This window comes from Harmonia axyridis, chromosome X (assembly GCF_914767665.1).
Source record: "Harmonia axyridis chromosome X, icHarAxyr1.1, whole genome shotgun sequence".
Taxonomy (NCBI): Eukaryota; Metazoa; Arthropoda; class Insecta; order Coleoptera; family Coccinellidae; genus Harmonia; species Harmonia axyridis.
This window is the reverse complement of record NC_059508.1, coordinates 751765-767093: the sequence shown is the minus strand read 5'-3', so window position 1 is coordinate 767093 and position 15329 is coordinate 751765. Positions and strand designations below refer to the sequence as shown.

The following is a 15329-nucleotide window of genomic DNA, read 5'->3' as shown; positions in this document are numbered from 1 at the left end:
TTCTGTGCTGCAGTTCTACATAACTTTCAGCAACAGAAGAGCTCTTCCATGCTCCATGTCATTTCAGAGATATTATATTTTCTCCTTCATTCAGTAGGTGGGAGGTAGATAATTATTTATTGTTATACTGCTCAACTCGATTCTTCTGAATGCACCAGAATATCTGATAATTAATATTATCTGCAATTTTGTCCCAAAATTATGATCATGTCCTGCCAAAATTCAGATAAGATGTGATAATATTGAGGATGATATACATATCTTGACATCGAGGAATTCAAAAACTTTTCAACGTCTTCAAATTCTAAAACCTCAGATTTTTTTGGAATATATTTTCTTGACAAAGATTTTAATAAAGGTTTTCATTTCGAATCATTTGATTTCGAAAATCAATATTATGTTGAGTACCTATACAACAATACAACGAATAGGTTTTCTCTTCCACAAATTTGACCACATTGAGCCATCAACTTTTGAACATAATTCTAACCGTCCATTACTATATGGTTTCAATTTTCATAATGTAACATTAATCAATTGTACAATATAACTTTGGTCAATAAAAATGACGTTTGAATTAGAATTATTCATTCTTGTCCTTAGTAACCAATTAATCATTTTCTTAGCAACCACTTTTCCTTCCGCCGGAGGGAAATGTATTTTTCCCTCCGGCGGAGGAAAAGTAGAACTTTTCGATGATCCTGTCAGTCGAGAAAAGACGTTGTTATTGTACGTTTGACAAAAAAATTATATTTTTCTTGTAGTTCAGTCACAAATATCGTAGGATCGGCAGAATGTCTCTAACAATTTCGATTGAAATGTATAGTGGAAACGCGATTGTTCTCGAGAGAACTCAGGATATTACAATATAATCCAAACGTCTGGGAAATCTGAACGGATCCGTGGACTGCTAGTCACTTTATTCTTTTTCTTTAAACTTTTCAGACTAATATAGGCCTCGAAACTCAGCTAGAGTTGAGGAGTTGGATCGAAATGAAATGAGAAAACGATGAGGTAACCTACTCATTTTCTCATTTACAGAAATGATTTTCAAGGGAGTTTGTACATTTCGAAAAGTTCCAGCCAACATAAATCAGGATGATTTGAAAATAACATAAATGTACGGGGTGTAACATGAGGGACTGGCCTAAGCCAGTGGCGAAAGCAGATCATCCAGGTCATTCAGAAAAGTAGCTTGTTACGTTATTTTCAAATTCAATATCTAGTTTCAAAAGAATTCACAGTTTCATCAAGCATACTTCTAATTGATATTTTAAGTAGCCTGTTACAACAATCAGTTGGTGATGAGGATTTCAATGAAAGAGAGTTGAACAGAAAGCTATAAAATCCGAAAAATTATCAGATAACATCAAATATTATATAAAAAAAACCTATGTCAAAAAAGTTACATAACATATGAATTCTCTCGTTTGCTATTCCTATGAAAAAGTGTGCCATTCAAAGTAAAAATTGAATTCATTAGACTGAATTATGTAATTTTTCATGCCAATAACGATATTTCTCTAAAAAGTGTAGATTTCGAAGTCTAAAGGAAAAAACTCAATAATCTGAGTACTGCCCTGAAAATATTGAAATTACATTAATCGCTTTGAAGGGCTGCAAGAAGTAAATAAACCGACAAAATTCGAGAAAAATGGGATGCTGTTTCCCAAGTTATGGAGATCTGAAATTTAGCCTAATTTAAAATACATGTGTTAAAGTTCAAGTTTTTGTCTCATACCACCTTCCCTTCACAAGATATTCAACTTGATTTGGCATAGATATTCCAATTTAAAGTTTTCATCATGTGATATCCTAATTTTGAATGCAAATCCACAGGGTGATTTTTTCTGGAAGGGCGCCCGCTTCTTTCCTCCAAAATTATTTTTTGTGAACCATTGGTAGTTTATAAAAATTCAAAAAGAAACTCTTGTTCAGTACTATACTTTTTGATTTGTTGTAGTTCTGTCGTATCTGCAATCGATTTCGAGAAAAAAAACTCCAATTCAGGAACACTGAGTATAAGATAAGAACAATCGATTTGTTATTAAAAAAAAATATTTTGAGTAATTTGGTTCAAACTTCGTCATCAAACCTGTTTTTCTCACATAATAGATATGAGTAAACAATGTCCTCAAAAAATTTTTTTTTGATTCCCCCCCCCCAAAAGAAAAGATCTACGCCCTTGATTTTTCCCATCTTCCATTCCTTATCGACACCCTTGTACGTAATATCGAGTTGTCACATTCGGAAAGTCTCAAACTGATGTTGAGGTACACAGACAGCGAAATGAAAGAAGTCGAGAATTACACCCTGGTCTGGTCGGGTAGACAGACCGATGTATTTTCCTCTGAATAGTCCCTTCAAGATTCTTTATTTGTCGTCGACAGTCTGGATAGCAAGCGTGAAACTGCCGCAGGTTTTATCTTTTCATCTCTTAGAGCCTTATCAAAGGGTTAGAGAACTGGAAAAGACGTCAAGTTCAGGACGAACTTTCAGCAGGAATTCTTCCATGAAAGTCGAGTGCTGCTTTCCTTCTCCTGAATGGGTATTTGAATAAAATATACAACGAAGTTAACGGAATGCTGGATGTTCATGGAAAAGTATTCGATACACAATTAAACTGTAGAGGGACCATCGTTATGTGGTTAATTTATTCGAATTGAGTTTTCCTTTCATCCCAACATTATTTCCTTTGTTATTTATTAAGCAGTTGTGAAGTTCTCTCAGGAGGCATTATTAATACAGTACGGCTTTTATGCCCTGACTGACGATATCGTGGTAGAAAAGTTTCATTTGAAGTCTTTCATTGAAACACACCGCAAAGGACAGGGTGTTTCTGAATTATGCCCGCCACTCACGAGGCTTTTTTTCGAGCGTTTGGAATCCAGGCGTCCAAATGGCTTGCTTCCAAATGGCAGCCAGTCTACGCTGACTGCCATCCCAGGCTGCCATCGAAACCTGCCACTCAAGAGGTTGTTTTATTGAGTATCCGGGTCGGATTTCAGATGGTCACAGACAGTTGGCAATTAATCAGCGTACCAAATTTTTGTGCAAAATGAAAAAATTTTTGATAGATTTCATGGAAATATTTAGGTATTTTCTTTTTTATGATAAGCTGATCCCGAGTATTGATTTCAGAGAAATAAACTAACGATTTCATGTGACCCCAGACATAATAATCAACGGGATTCAAATCAGGAGATCTTGAAGGTCAATTATGAGGGCCTCCCTGAGAAACGACGAGAAAGTAACTCAAAAATAAAAACTGAAATGGTATACAGCTATACAAAGGAAAACCAATGTAAAAATGAATTACAAAGTAATGTTGAAATAATTATGCATTCAATATTTTTGATAATTCATTGTTAAAAGTCACTTCAAACCACTTTCAGGCTCGTTTCAGGTATCCAAGTTCTTAAAAACTCACTTTTACGTTGAAATTTTGTGCAGTAAAACTGTCTGGGGTATCTCCAGAACCGCTTTGGTGCCAACATTATTTTCCAGAAGAAACCGCTCATCTTATCGAAAAACACAAAGTAGATTTTTTACGTAAAAAACAAAATAGTGAATGGGAGTTTTATGCATAAACATTTAATATTTTCGAGAAAACTGCCCCTAAAACTTTTATTGTGAAGGAAATATCATCAGCCGTGAAAAGTTTCGCCTATGACTGAATTTCCATAAAAAAATCAATCGAAGCGTTTTAAGGTTATCGCTAAAAAAAAGTATGATTAAAATGAAGTTTTCGGATGAAGTATTTTCGTACAAATATTTATGGGGACTTCTTTCTTATTTTGATGAGTATTATAACCTGAAGTTTTGCCCCAAAATTAGGAAGCAACCTTTATACATAGGACTATTCATTTAGTACTTAGATGATAAGAAACATAAGTTCGATGTTTTCTAGATTTTTCGATAGTTTGATTATGTGAATAATTCTTTGACATTTCATATGTCATTTGTGTTCATAATAGTTCAAAAACGTTTGAAAACTGTTGAATTTTTTTATCAAAACCAGTGCTCATTTGTAAATACTGAGAGAAATTGAACAAGAATTCATGGATAACATGGCTTTCATACAGTACTTTTTGCTTTGCCTAACAAATTCACCTCCCAAAAACAAAATATATCTTAAATGAGTACCTGAAATCCATTGTTATGTTTTCAAGTTTCTTCTCATTTTTGCATACAAAAGATCTTATAGCAGCGATCGGCTGATATGAAGTCATGAATAAAGCTTATGAATAAAACCCAAGAACATTGTTCGAAGCATGTGATCTACCTGATGCATGTCACTAGAAGATGCCACCAAAACCTGTCTCTCATATCTACACGAATGCAGGAATTGAAAAAAAAACAGTGCCTTATGATGCTTTGCGGAGAATCAGTCTTGAGCATTTCTGTACCGTAAATTCTTGAAATATAGACGAAATTCTTTTGATTAATGGAAAAAAACTCCAGTGGCGTGCTCGTATTTTCAAAAGGGGTTTTAATTACGAAGCTATGACCCAAAGTTATATTTTTTCAAATGGGAACACTAGATTTCTGTATTATTTTTTGAAAGCTTAATTTTTCCTGATTTCAAAAATACATAACATCGTATGGTTTGTATCAATATAAATAATAGAAAATGGTCAAAAACCTTTTTTTACCTAAGAGTTTCAATAATTCAACTGTTGACGAAGCATAGAAATAATCAGATTGATGGAAGGACACTACTCTTGTTATAGAAAGCTCAATTTTTCGGTGTTCATCAATAGTTGAAACCATAGAAATATTGAGACTCTCAGGTAAAAAGAGTTTTTTGACCATTTTCTATTATTTATACATACAAAGCATACGATGTCATATATTTTTGAAATCAGGAAAAATTGAGCTTTCAAAAAATGGCACAGAAATCTAGTGTTCTTATTAGAAAAAACATAACTTTGAGTCATAGCTTCGTGATTGAAAACCATTTTGCAAAGACGAGCACGCCACTGGATTCTACGTGAAGAAGTGTCTATATAATGTTTTAATTTCAGAGCTCTATCATCAGTATTAGCGGAGATATGAATGTTTTTCGATATCGCCATTTTTCCAATTTTCGCTTATAACTTGAAAACAAAAGAGGGTGGCCAAAAATGAATACTACCCTTGTTAGTTTCTCAGAAAAAGAGACCGAGAAGTGGGTATCAGATTTTGTATATCTCCTCTGGTTTAAAAGTTGTAGTGCTAAAACATCGAAATTTGCCCACCCTGTACATTCAACTTTTTTCCAAACAATGTCATGCTCAAAATATTTTGGTTTGCTGGACTAAATTCTTAGGTTTTGAGATGCAACATAAAAAATTTTTATGTGCAATCGCCATCAAAGTATTCAATATCCAAGGATTGACCATACTAAAATTTTTCTCACTTCAATGAATAGGGAATTTTGTCACGTGAACGAACATCACGTTCATAGGTATTGGAAGTCTACAGCATACGTCAGACGTGTTCAAGCAATGAATATTTGATGCACCAGGTATTTGTGAGGCCTTGGTCTATAAATGGGAAGTAAATAACGAACATAAATATTCTCTGAACCGACTATTCTTATCTATCAGCCATTTGAATACATGGTTATTAAAGGCCTTCAGTGTATCACATTGTCAGAATATGAATTGACACTGGTTTTTCACGATCATTGTAGAGTTTCATAGGAAATTCAAACCACATTTTCCAAACTTTGTGTTGATATCTTCTAAAATTGAGAATGTCAAGGGCGTAGAAATGGGGAGGGGTACTGGGGGTAATTACCCCCTCAAGATTTTCAAAATATAAAATTTCAGAAATCTCGCAAACACGAATAACGAAAATTTCTACATGAAATGAACCAGTAATAATCATTTTACTTTCCTTTGAAATCGACATGTCAGTGAAAAAACGGACCCCTTTACGGTTTATGAGTTTATTATCACTTTCAAGATGAGTACTTTTATTGCACTACGAGCTCGTCTTTGTCAGATGATTATTATTTTCCTTTATCTATTCGCTTTCTCGGCATCGCCCCTTATTTGCCATCTGTGATTTTTGCATTCGTAATCAAGAAAAAGATACGTCTTTGTTCGAGTTTTATTATTTTCCTTTATCTATCCGCTTTCTCGGCCTCTTATTTGCCATCTGTTATTTTTGCATCCGTTATCGGTATAGACTTACCTGTTGTTTTCGGTTTTTTGTATCATTCTCGTCACAAAATATCAATAGTGTAGTTATCAAAGAACTGAACTGAGTAATTCGCATAGAAAAATTGTATGGGATGTGTTGTACCATTTCGTGTTTCATTCAAATTGCAATTTATTTGTGAAGACATCAGTTTTGAATTGACTATATCTACACGGTGTTCCTAAATTGGAGGTACAAATGAAAATGATATATTTCTTGGATCATTAAAAAAAAAAGTCTATAATTAGTCCCCAAACACATTGTTTTTGAGATACAGGTGATAAAGTTCAAGTTTTTTTACTCATAGAACCTTCCCTTCACAAGATAATTAATTTGAATTAACCATAGATATTCCAATCTCAGTTTTCATCATATTATATGCTAATTTTGAATGCAAATCCACAGGGTGATATTTTTTCTGGAAGGGTGCCTGATTCTTTCCTTCAGAACTATTTTCTGGTGAACTGCTGGTAGTTTAAAAAATGTAAAAAAAACCTCAGGTCCAATACTACACTTTTTTGTGTGTTATAGTTCTTATCGTATCTGCTATCGATTTCGAGAAAAATATTTCAATCAACTCACTGTAATCCTCAGAAAAATCCAAATTGTTATAAAGATCCAGCAAGTAAGCTGTAATGAATGAATTAATTATAAGTTTTGGTACTTATTTACCCACTCTGTAGCGAAGATTAATAAAGATTTGATAAACTGATATAAGCATATAAGCATCCCTAAAAAGTACGACACACTAGAAACACCCCGTATATCGAAAACAAAGCGTATATGCGGGATTATATTCATGGGACTTTTTATTCCTAAAATTATCCAATTCCTCCGTGACTCTAATTTAGGAACATCCATTATAAGGTAAGAACAACCGAATTGGTAATAAAAAAAATTATTTCGAGTAATTTGGTTCAAACTTCGTCATGAAATCTCTTTTTCTCACATAATAGATATGAGTAACCAATGTCGTCAAAAAGTTATTAACACACCACATACAAACCCAACGCACTCACACCCCCCCTCCCCCCGAGAAAAAAAAGGTCTACGCCCTTGATAAATGTACATGTACAAAAAGTTATTTATAACGTAATACAACTTACTTCAATTGATATACTAACTATTTAATTAATTCAATTATTAGATTAAGGATTAAAATAAATTGGCCAACATGATAATCTATCGCAAAAACTTTGGAGCTTGTACCAGAAAATACTAAAGACTTTATCCCAAATTTTAATCAGTCGTGTATATAGAGGGAGTAGTAAAAACAGCTTCTTATGATTGAATCAAAACTTGAATATCATTGGACTTATAATAGGAATACGTAAAAGTGAAATTACCTTGTTTGAAAACATCATAAAAATATTGTTGTTTGTTGGAGAAAATATCACAGAATAAACCATTCGCTTTACACTCGATTGTATGTGGCTGATTTTCAATATAAATCAATATACATGCAATCAAGTGAAAAACGTAGGTATAGTTGATCCCATAAGAAAAAATTCTGAAACATTAGATTCATTATCTTAAATGTACAAATATAAAAAAAATTTGAAAGTCGTACCACAAAAAACTGACAGGCTTCAATATCTCAATTGATTAAGATATAATATAATAATATGGTAAAAATAGCTTCGACTAATTAAATATAAAATTAGATAAAAGATTTGTAGCTTGCATCACAAAATACTATAGAATTCCTCCTAACATTCATGACCTCATCACATGAAAATTATTTTATACATAAAACAAAAACATTAGATACATAACTATCTCGAACTTAGTTGTCGTTGTACCCTTAATTAGTAGAACTGAAGGTTGAAATATATTTTATCCCAAATTTTAATCAGTCGTGTATATGAAGAGAGTATTAAAAACAGCTTCTCATGATTGAATCAAAACTTGAATATTATTGGACTTATAATAGGAATACGTAAAAGTGAAATTACCTTCTTTGAAAATATCATAAAAATATTGTTGTTTGTTTGAGAAAATATCACAGAATAAACCATTCGCTTTACACTCAATTGGATGTGAGTTATTTTTAATATAAATCAATCAACATGCAATTAAGTGAAAAACGTAGGTATAGTTGATCCCATAAGAAAAAATTCTGAAACATTAGATTCATTATCTTAAATGTACAAATATAAAAAAAATTTGGAAGTCGTACCACAAAAAACTGACAGGCTTCAATATCTCAATTGATTAAGATATAATATAATAATATGGTAAAAATAGCTTCGACTAATTAAATATAAAATTAGATATAAGATTTGTAGCTTGCATCACAAAATACTAAAGAATTCCCCCTAACACTCATTACCTCATTACATGAAAATTCGTTTATACATAAAAGAAAAACATTACATATATAACTATCTCGAACTTAGTTGTCGTTGACCCCTTAATTGGTAGAACTGAAAAGGTTGAAATATATTAGTTTGTATGAGAATTTTAATATGGGGTATGTATTATATGAAAGAAATCCATAGCATTATATGGTTGAATAAAAAGCTTTAATATCATTCAAATTATAATAGGCTGCACGAAAAAATTTGAATTACCTTGCTTGATAACATATTATAAAAATATTGTTGTTTACCTACTTCTGAAAATATCGCTGAAACAACTCTTCGCCTTTTACTAAATTGTGTGATTATTCAATTCAAACCAAATCAAAATGTATAACCACGCAATTAAATAAAAAACTTGATTATAGTGGTCCCCATACGAGAAAATTCTGAAACATTTAAATTATTCACTTCTATAAAAGAATATATAACAAATTTGTAACTTGTACCAGAAATAACTGACAAATTCAGTTCAGCCTTCAATCTACTAATTGATTAGGATATGTATTATATGACACAAATAAATTTCTCCAAATAATTAAATATAAAATTGTATTCGACCCAAAATGAGACGTACTGAAAAAAAATGCTCGAAAACCAAGGTTTTGCAGCTTGGATCACAAGATTCTAATGAATTTACCTCAACTTTATTACATGAAAATTCCTCTATACAGAAAACAAAAACATTAAATATTTAACTATGTGAAACTTTGTTATTCTTGAACCCATATTAGGTAGAAGTGGAAAATCTGAAATATATTAGTTTTTATGAGGGCTTATACCTATTAATTAACCCTTCGTTTTCTACTCAATTATAGTGTTGCTCAAAATTCAACAATTCCAATTAGATAGGGTGCTAAAAATAATTTTTCTAAAATTTCAAATGGACATTGTGAAGAAACTATTTCGAATATATAAACCAAAACGAGCATGAATTGTTCATAAAGCTGATTAAAATCCACTTTAGAGAAAAATGGTTCCAGCACACACAGAGGATATATAGGGTGAATCCATATCCAAAGATATCAAGTTCTTCAATGTTTCTCAAAAAATAAAGTCGTGGAATCACTGTTTCTTTCAGGTACGTTTCCGGGGTGGAAGCTGCACCCCCGGGGGCTCCTTGTTTCAGTTTTAGTGCCTTACTTCACAAACAAAAAATTCACACATTCAAAATTGACTTTAATTTAACTATATTCCTCAATATCATCCTTTCGCCGATGAAATGTATTGAAAATTTCTTCAAGTTAATATTTTTCCAAAATGTTGAGATAGTTTCCCCCAAGGAACTTCGAATTGCCCCATTGTGGCGAATTTTCTGAAAGAAATACAGCGTGGAACTTAATTCATTCACAGATATCAATATCAATTGCGAATGATGTTAACATCTCTTGAATTAAACTGAAATATCTTGAAAATATCAGATCAATTAATCAAGAATTAATTCAAACAAGAGACAGATAAAAGGTTGCTTCAAGCAGATAAAAGAAGTTTTGGAGCTTGCACCATAAGATACTAAAGAATTTACCTCAACTTTCATGACCGCATTACATGAAAATTACTTCATACAGTCAGAAAACAAAAACCTTAGATATCCATAAGTATACCAAAAAAAAATTTTTGATAAGGTTGAACCCACAATAGGTAGAACTGTATGATAGCATATCATGAAAACTATCTCCTCTCTTTCAGAAAATATTGTTTAATATTGAATAATCAACCCTAAGTTTTCAACCTAATTATAGAGTCTCCTATTTTTCAAATATAAACAGAATACCCTATAATTTAGTATGAAAACTTGGATATCATTGGACCCATTGATGAGAAAATTTTATGGAAAAATAAAATACCTCTAAATAATTGAACATAAAATTGGATATCCTTGGACTCATAATGGAAATTAATGGAAAAAAATTGCTTCAAAACCAAAGAAGTCTTGCAGCTTGCACCACAATATACTGAAGAATTGAACCTTATTTTTATGACCTCATTACATGAAAATTCTTTTATTCAGAAAACAAAAACATCAGATACATAATTATGTAAAAAGTTTTTATTGTTGAACCCATAACTGGGTAGGTAGAACTGGAAAATATATCAATTTGTATGACAGCATATTTAAAAATATTCTAGTCTGTTTCATAAAACATCAAATAATTAACTTTACTTCTTTGCTTGATTATATAGATACCTACGTAGTTCAACATAAAAACAGAATTCCATATAATTAAGTATTAAAACTTCGATATTTTTGGATCAATTAAAGAAAATTCTGATACATTCAATATATTAACTTATTGTAGATATTTATTTTGGAATTTAACTATGTAAAGGGTTTTCCAATAAGAGATTTCATTTTGAATAGAGCGTTATCTGAGTAGATGTCACTTTTGAAAAAGTAAAAACTTCTCTGAAAATGAAACGCATTGAAATTGTTGAAATTCACTCGTGGATCTTGGGAATTAGGTATTCCACAAGCAACATCACACCGCATTTTGCAGAAATTTTTTTTTTCAACAAGACGGTGCTACTTGCCCCACAAGCAATGAAACAATAGCAATTTTGCAAGAAAAGTCTTTCTTTGGGGCCACGTAAAAGTTAAGTTAGGTTTATGCCAATGTTTCACAATCGATTTAAGACCTTAACTATAGAATTCGTGAAGTTCTAGAAGACATCCGAAAATAAATTATTAGATTTTTTTTCGCTAGAATGAAATTTAAACTGTTCGTTAACTCCATTATACACACTTTGATAATTCAATTATTCAATGATGACGGAAAATGAATTCTCATTATAAAATTTTCATGTAATACTTTAGAGATAAAGAGATATTAAATTCACATGTGTGATCTTTCTAGTATATTAATAATTTTTTTTTTATAATCATATCGGAAAAAGTCCAACTTCGAAAATAATTATAATCAAAGCAATTACAGAAGGGCACTTACAAGAAAATATCAGCTTGGGTTCATTTCAGAAGTCTACCATCAAATCAATCAGGTACGAAAAAGGAGCTCTATAGATGTCTCCAACATTTTCTAGGAAACAATATAGTCATTAAAATGGAGAAACGAAATGTCATTCAATGATTTTAAGATGATGTAGACTGAATACCTTGATGAGTCGAACACTATTTTCGTATGCAAAATGAAACCTGAAATGAAAAAAAAAACATGAGATAGGAAGAACTCTGATCAGAATTCGCAAAAGTCCCATATATTTCTGGGTAATATTTTCTAAATTTTTTAATTCAAACAAAAAGCTGGGACAATTTTGAATGAAAAATTTGAGAAAATGATAATTTTTCGAAATAAGATACCTAGAAGTTTATACTCACATGAAGATTCCAAGACATATCTTATGTAAAATCTCTCAGCTTTCTTCTACAAAACTAAACATTTTCTTTCTGTTCCTTGCAATACTAGAAAATCTCTGCATAAAAGTGGGGTATTGTCAAGGTGGGGATTTGGAATCTCATGGTCGTACCAAAGAAACATACATGGAAAAAACATTCAAATGAAAATAATTTCCTGCGAGAAACGTTTTTCAAAAGATAAACAATGTTAAAATGAAAAACATAAGAATAAAAATAATTCATACAAACAAACAATAATTCATTATAGAAACTATCAACTATAGAATTAACTCATAATTTCTTCATCATGAAACGCCTCTGGATTTTCACATTTTTAACATGTTCAATATATCACGCTCTGAAATCCACAAAACATCTGAAAAAGTGTGAAACGTCGAAAAAAGTTGAATGAAGGTTTTTCATCCAATATATAACATCTAAAAAAACGAAAAGTAAACCAAAGTGTACAAATAACCCAATTGAAAAAAATTCATACCTACAACTTGTATTGTAAAATATTAATAATTCCAAAAAAATCAGCAACCTATAGAAACGCAAAGGATATTTACTGCTATAAAGAGAAATTACAGTTGAGAGTTGAATTATTTTGCAGCATTATTTCTTTTCTTATTTTCGACCAAATTTTTAGAAAATAATCCGTAACTTTGTTCTTTTCAAAATGAACTGGAAGAATTACTTTGTTTTCCATTACTATATTATTATGAGAAATAAGTAGTGATAGAAACCAAGTGACCTTACTACTACTAATTCAGAGAATTCTTTCAATTTTCTTCAAAAATCTTTTAGAACAATTGTCTACAGTTTTTACCCTATTTTGATTGATATAATCTTAGATGAATTCATTAATATAATTTTTCAAGGGAATAATGAAGGCATTCGAGAATTAAAAAGCAGAGGTAAAAATTACAGGCCAATTGAAAAGTCCCCGGTCTACCATGTGAAACACATTTTTTTGGCAAAATTCGATTTTATTATTCAACACATAGTTGCCTTCGAGGGCGATACAGCGATTAGAACGATCTTCCAACTTTTCGATACCATTTTTGTAGTACGATTTGTCTTTTGCTTCAAAATAGGCCTTAGTTCCGGCGATTACTTCTTGATTGGCGCTAAATTTCTTTCCAGCGAGCATTCTTTTTGAGGTCTGAGAACAAGAAAATGTCGCTGTGGGCCAGATCTGGCGAATACGGGGGATGCAGAAGCAATTCGAATCCCACTTCATGCAATTTTGCCATTGTTTTCATTGATTTGTGACACGGCGCATTATCTTCTCTTCAAATGGTGCCATTTTTAAACGATTTCATCCTTTAAACGATACAATAACGCTATATAATTATCGCTGTCGATGGTCTGGCCCTTTTGGAGGTAATCTATGAATATTATGCCTTGCGCGTCCCAGAATACTTATGCCATACCCTTGCTAGCTGACTGTTGTGTTTTTCCTCGCTTTGGATTCGGTTCATGGTGTGCAGTCCACTCATCTGACTGTCGGTTGGACTCCGGAGTGAAATGATGGAGGCATGTTTCATCCATTATCACATATCGACTCAAAAATTCAGGTTTATTTCACTTGAACAGCTTCAAACACTGCTCAGAATCATTAACACGCCGTTGCTTTTGATCGATTGTGAGCTCGCGCGGCACCCATTTTTTTGGCACACAGCTTTCTCATGTATGAAAATTCGTGAATGATATGATGTACAAGTTCAGATGATATCTTCACAATGTCTGGTACCTCGATCAACTTCACTTTACGGTCATTCATAATTATTTTGTGAACTTTTTCGATTTTTTCGTCGGCAACAGCCTCTTTAGGGCGTTCAGGTCGTTCGCCGACTTCGGTGCTCATTTCACCACGTTTAAATTCAGCAGACCAATTAATAATGGTCGATTTTTCTGGTGAGACCCCGGAAACTCTTCATCAAGCTAAGATTTTGCTTCAACCTTCAAAAAGCAATATTTTATCAGCACACGAAATTATCTTTTTTCCATCTTTTTTCGAATAATAAAAGTAGCTACACTCACAACGCAATATCTCACAAACTAATAGTAGAACTGCTGTCAAATTTTGACACGTATCTTTTGTAGGTTTGTTCTAACTAAAAATCATATGGATTCAATACTAGCACCGCCATCTGTGCATCAGACCGGGGACTTTTCAATTGGCCTAATATCATATGAAAACGATAATATGAATAACTATGATATTGTATTTACAAATTTTTGTCTATTATATGTTATGTTTATTGTGACTGTTAATGAAGGTGAAAAAGTGTTGATAATGAATTCACATATAAATCATTATGAACAGAACTTTAATATTCTATTATGAATTTTGTCAAAAGAAAAGGAAGATATTGTATTAAAATGCGAATTGTTATAATCCATCAAATTTGACAATTTCTTCTTCGAAAAAACAATATATGTACTTAGGTTAATAACAACACTTCTGTAATGATAAAGATAACAAATTACTTGAATGTCATTTTGTCTGATAATATTTGATTACAAACTAGTCATTAATTGAAAATTGAACTTTATATACGGATTCACGAAGAAATATGAATACATGACATTTGTTCAGATTATTGAATCATAAAAAGATTTTTTAAGCTCAGAGCTATTAACCTTGGTTAGGTTCTAACTGATAAAATTAATATCACTCTTTGTATGAGTTTCACAATATTGTCTTCTGTCATAGCTTCAGATCAGTGACCTTACGATATATTCATCCCACATTATTTCGTCCAATTAATTATCATAACATGTCTCATGCAACGTACACTAGGAGAAATAATTCGGGGGATGAATGAATGTTTTCTTTATAAAATAGAATTTATAATACCCATGGATATGTGATGAATCAATTTGTTATTTAATTGTTTCGGTCTTTACTTGAACACAGTACAGTGCATCCCATTTTGGGTGAGACGGCCAGGTTTCTCGCTTGTTATATAAGATAGAGCCTTGCGGTTTTCACGTTCCTGTCCTTCTTTTTCGTGAAACTCAAGTTGGTCTAATCAGATTTTGCATACCTATTTCCGTTCAAGAGATACAGGGTGATTTTGGAAATTGATACTTTTCGGACCCCTCCTTTATCTCCGAAGTTATTAGAAATAATGCTGAGCTAAAAAATACGTCTGAATCAGAATTCTGCGTAGAATCCAGTGGCGTACTCAATTTTTATTTTGTCGGGGTATGATTTTGAAGATTCAACACAAAGCTCTATTTTTTTTTAATGGAACACCCTGTATATCATTACTTCGTTGAATTCACTATTTTTTCCCTTCAAAATGATGTACGATACTATGTAGGTAGGATGTTCACTAAAACATCAAATAATGATGATTTTTTTGTTAATGGGCAATGGATTTCCCATATAAAAAAAGAATTAATTGGATAATTTT

At 31.9% G+C, this 15329-nt stretch overlaps 1 long non-coding RNA gene across 2 annotated transcripts; it reads right to left on the bottom strand.

The window, feature by feature from the left end:
• Nucleotides 1–7025: 7025 nt before the first annotated feature.
• On the bottom strand, nt 7026–11998 carry LOC123685755. Of its 2 annotated transcripts, none has more exons than XR_006748354.1 (4): nt 11884–11998; nt 11661–11700; nt 11495–11584; nt 7026–8615 (listed from the first exon to the last, which is right to left on the bottom strand). It is a non-coding gene; the product is annotated as an uncharacterized LOC123685755 (long non-coding RNA). The 2 variants fall into 2 exon arrangements; XR_006748353.1 differs by lacking the exon at nt 7026–8615 and adding an exon at nt 9088–9864.
• Nucleotides 11999–15329: the final 3331 nt, after the last annotated feature.